The sequence below is a fragment of the Myotis davidii genome, unplaced genomic scaffold (assembly GCF_000327345.1).
Source record: "Myotis davidii unplaced genomic scaffold, ASM32734v1 scaffold142, whole genome shotgun sequence".
NCBI lineage: Eukaryota > Metazoa > Chordata > Mammalia > Chiroptera > Vespertilionidae > Myotis > Myotis davidii.
The window spans coordinates 4,962,866-4,968,257 of record NW_006294400.1 but is presented as its reverse complement, the minus strand read 5'-3'; positions in this window follow the sequence as shown (position 1 = coordinate 4,968,257).

Below are 5,392 nucleotides of genomic sequence, written 5' to 3'. Positions count from 1 at the left end.
AATGTAGGTTTCCCTTACTTGTTCCTGATCCTAGAGGGGAAGCTAAACTATTTGAATATTGTTAGCTGTGGATTTTTCACAAACACCTTTATCATATTGAGGAATTTTCCTTCTATAACTAGTTTGCTGAGAGATCTTATCATGAACAGGGATTGTTACCTTCAAGTGCCTTTTCTGTGTCAATTGAGATGATCATGTGTTCTCATACCCACACCCTCTAGTTTTTTTAAAATGTGATATATTACACTGAGTTATGTTGAACCTCCCTTGCATTTCTCTGATAAATCCCACTTGGTCATAGTGAATAATACTTTTTTTAAAAATATATTTTATTTTTTATAGAGAGGAAGGGAGAGGGACCGAGAGCCAGAAACATTGATGAGAAACATCGATCAGCTGCCTCCTGCACGCCCCCCACTGGGGACATGCCCGCAACCAAGGCACATGCCCTTGACCGGAATCGAACCTGGGACCCTTCAGTCCCCAGGCCGATGTTCTATCCACTGAGCCAAACCGGTCAGGGCGTGAATAATACTTTTAATATATATATTTTTAAATGATTTCAGAGAGAGGAAGAAAGAAGGAGAGAGAGATAGAAACATCAATGATGAGAAAGAATCATCAATTGGCTGACTCCTGCACACCCCCAACTGGGGATCGAACCTGAAACCCAGACATGTGCCCTGACCAGGAATTGAACCGTGACCTACTTGGTTCATGGATCAACACTCAACCAGTGACACACACCTCCTGGGCTGAATAATCTTTTATTATATTGTAGGTGGTGGGGAGAATGTACTATGTAAATTGGGAAAGAATGTGTATTCTGTTGTTAGATAGTTTTTTATGTATCTGTACTCTTTATTGTGATGTTCAAGTCCTCTACTTCCTTATCTTCTATAGCTTGTTCTATTTATTATTAATTTAAAATATATTTTATTGATTTTTTACAGAGAGGAAGGGAGAGGGGTAGAGAGTTAGAAATATTGATCAGCTGCCTCCTGCACACCCCATACTGGGGATGTGCCTGCAACCGAGGTACATGCCCTTGACTGGAATCGAACCCGGGACCCTTCAGTCCGCAGGCTGATGCTCTATCCACTGAGCAAAACCAGTTAGGGCAAGTTTATAATTTTCTATCGTTATGCTTTATTGAACCTTTTGTTAATGTGTAATGACCTTCTTTGTCTCTTGTAACCTATTTATTTATTTATTTACTTTTGTTATTGTAACCTTTTAAAAAAAATTACATCCCTGTTTTGCATATCTCAGTATAACCAACCCAGCTCTCTTTTGGTTGCTATTTACATGAAATATCTTCTATTGTATCCTTTCACTTTCAACTAATTAATGTCTTTAGATCTAAAGGGAGTTTCTTCTAGCCCAGTTGGTGTAGCGTAGTGATTGAGCATCGACCCCTGAACCAGGAGGTCATGGTTGATTCCCAGTCAGGGCACATGCCCTGTTTTTGGGCTTGATCCTCAGTAGGGGACATGCAAGAGGCAGCCAATCAGTGATGTTTCTCTCTCATCATTGATGTTCCAATCTCTCCCTTCCCCTTTCTGAAGTCAATAAAAACATATTTTTTAAAAGAATAGTTAAAAAATAAATAAAGGGAGTCTCTTCTAGACTGCATTTAATTGGGTCATGGTTGTTTTTTAATCTATTCTGCCCATCTGTCTTTTGATTGAAGAGTTTTAGCAATTTACATTTGAAGTAATTACTGATAAGGAAGGATTTGTTTTTGCCATTTTGCTATTTGTTTTCTATAGGCCTTATAGCTTTTGTGCCTTCATTGTCTTCATTATTGCCTTTTTCTGTGTTTATCTGATTTTTGTTATGTTTTGATTCACCTGTCATACCTTTCTGTGTATTTTCTATAGATATTTTCTTTGTGTTGCCATGAGAATAACATTTAATAGCCCAAAGTTACAACATTCTAATAGAATTGATACCAACTTCAATACCATACTGAAACTCCTACTGTCCAGCTCTGTCCTCTCTTCCTACTGATGTCATCAATTGCATCTTTAAACATTTGTGTCCAATAATATAGATTAATATTTTTATGCATTTCTCTTTAAGTCATGGAGAAAATAAAAAGTGTACCTACAAGTCATAATTACAGTAATACTTGCTTTTATAATTGTCCATGTATTGACACTGAAAGGAGATCTTTATTTCCTCATATGGCTTCTAGTTACTGTCAAGTGTCTTTTCAGGTCAACCTGAAGAATTCCCCTTAGCATTCTTGAAGGGCAGGTTCAGTGGTAACTAACAGTAACAAACTCCTTTGACTTTTTTTAAAATTAGGGAATTTGTTAATTTCTCCCTCATTTAAAAAAAATCTTTTTATTGATTTTCAGAAAGAGGAAAGGAGATGGGGAGAGAGAGAAACATCAATGATGTGAATCATCAATCGGCTGCACGCCCCCACCAGCGATCCAGAGATCCAGCCTGCATCCTGGACATGTGACTGGGAATTTTGACCTCCTGGTTTATGGGTCAACACTCAACCACTAAGCTGGACTCTCCCGTATTTTTGAAAAACAGTTTTGCTAGGTAAAGAATTCTTTGTCGATGCTTTTTTTTTCCTTTCTGTCAGCACTTGGAATATTATCAACCCACTACTTTCTGGCCTTCAAGGTTTAGGATGAAAAATTGGCTGTTTATCTTATGGAGGGTCCTTTGTATGTGATTAATCATTTCTTTCTTGCTACTTTCAAGATTCTTTTCTTTCGCTTGCTACAGTTTGGTATTCTTCCTCCCCTTTCTCTCTTCTCCTGGGATTCCCACAGGGGTATTTTATTTCTCTTGACAGTGTCCAATAGGTCCCTATGCCTCTGTTCATTTTTCTTTCTGTTTTTCTTTTTCTGTTCCTCAGATGGAGTAGGAAGTGTAAGGAACTCATCTCCCTACCTAGATAACAATTGTCCTGGCAGAATCTCAAGTAACTATTTTGGAACTCTGGAGTCTATTTGAAAACTTGCATTTCCCAGGGGAAGGCTTGGTTGGTAAATTGAGGTTCGTTTCAGTGTCAGTCTTCAGTATGATAACACCTAACCTTCTCTTACCCCTTCAGCCTGTGGCAGGCAATCATCTTTACATTCAAGTGTGCTTGCTGGAGCCAGGATAGGAAATAAGAACCTTGTTCTCTAAATACTTGAGTTCTGTATTATATGACATATAACCTATGGTATGTGCTAGCCCAAAATGTTTGACTTCAATCCATTGAAACTTGAGATATAACTAGAAATCATATCTCGAAATACAAGGTCTAGAGCAAGCATGTCAAACTCAAGGCCCGTGGGCTGCATGCGGCCCACAACGAATATGTTTGTGGCCCAGCTAATACAAGTATGTAGGAAACATTTTAATAACAATTTTGTAACTTGTTACAATATCCTGTTATACATAATTATTAATAACGAACTACAACATTTGCTTGTGCAGTTATTCAGTGTCTGGTAAGTTAATGTTCAAGGAAAAATATTAATTTTTATTAAAATGTTCTATTTTATGTTAACGATTACTGATTTATTTCAGCCCTTTGGATTCAGCATGTCTCTATCGAAATAAACATGTTTCTATGAAAATTGAAGCTTTTGTTTTTGTGCGTCCCATATAAACTTAAACCTTGTTTATTTGGCCCATGTTAGTCTTTGAGTTTGACATGCTTGGGAGAGGAACAAACTGACCTCGAGGAAGCAAATATTTGGATTCAGAAGGTGCTTAAACTGGTCTAATTTCTTTAATAAGCCAATGTCTTTAAATTTTTTTCTTAAGGGCTATTAAAAAATACTTGGGAACACTACTAGAAGCAATATGTGGCCCTGGATTTGATACTAACTTGGGAAACTAGCTGTTAAAAAATGTATTACAGGTGACAGAAAATTGATTATAGTTAGGTATTAAATGAGAGGAAGATTTACTGAAATATTACTGATTTGGGAAAGCCAACAGGAAAAACATTGTTAGGTTGATATATAATTTGAATATGATCTAGGAATTATATGAGAGGAAAAGTGACTGAAATAATGTGTATGCTCGTTGACTAAAGTAGATTTCTACACTGTGACGTCATTTGGAAAAACTATTTTGACACAGAAGGACGTATTTAAAGTATTAACATCGGTGGTGGGAATGTGATATTTTTATTTTAGCGTGGGTGTATTTTTCTCCAAGATATACTATTCTGTAATAAAATGTTGTTACAAAATTTTCTCTTAAGGTTTACATATATATTGGGGCGTACATGAGTCAAGAAGTACATGCATGTATGGTCACCAAAATAAAGGTGGTTGTCAGGAATTCAGGGCATTTTACTTTCTTCCTAATACTGTATCTTTTAAATGGGTATTGTTACTATATAAGTGTATAAGGAGAAAGGAACAGAACTATTTCTTGAGGGAGTTTAGCGAGTCTATTGTGACAGACAAGTCACAAAGAGGACTGTAACAGAACACAGCTTTTTCTCTGGTTGATTTTGATTCAGTATCCACAGGAAAACACTGGGAATGAGTCATTGCCCAGGAAAAAGCATATGCTATTTGAATTAAAAGAAAAGAGTAAGGAAGAGGTTGTAGAATTATAAATTATCAAGACTGAAATAGCACCTTTAATCATTGTTTTTATTTCCAACTACATTGTAAATTTATTCAGGACAGGGAATTCAAAATTCGTTACATTGTCGTTGCTCCATATTCTACTTCTGAATGATTTTCAAATAAAATTCCAGCCGCATTTTCGAGTAACACTGAAACAACCTTGTTCATTTCTGTGCTACTCTGCGTGCCTCTAATAAGCTCAAGGCCTTGGACAGAGAGTCAGAAGTTTTACTTCTAGACTGAATTCTCTAACTTAGGTTGGGCTCCTTTGTAAAACGAGAAAACTCAGATTCTCATATGTTTGCAGTAAAGCCAAATAAAATATCCGGGACCCATCACTATCGTTGGCACATTCGTGCCCTCTCAATAAAGGCCAGGTGCGTTGACTAACACTGTTACGCGCTGCTTTTGAAGAAGTACTCAACGTGAAAAGTGAGCAGAAGATCCCCTGCTCAAAAGGTGCTAGCGGCCTGCGCCCTCTCCCGCTCCCTCCTAGTCCCTCCTAGTCCCTCCATCCCCTTCCTGGCTTCCAGTCCCTGCTCAGCCACTACCTGTCCAAGCCCACCGGCCACGGGGCTCCTCGCCAGTGCAGACCCCGCGCAGGCGCAGACTAGGGGCGGGCTCAAAGCCCAGGTGGGGCGTCGAGGAGAGGAAGTACGCCCTCGCCGCTTGTTGTTGGGCCAATGGGGCGGCGCGGCTCCGCCGCGGACCTATGACACGGGGCGGGAGGCGGGCAGAGAGCGGAAAAAGCCGCTCTCACGTGAATAGGGGGCGGGGAAGACGGG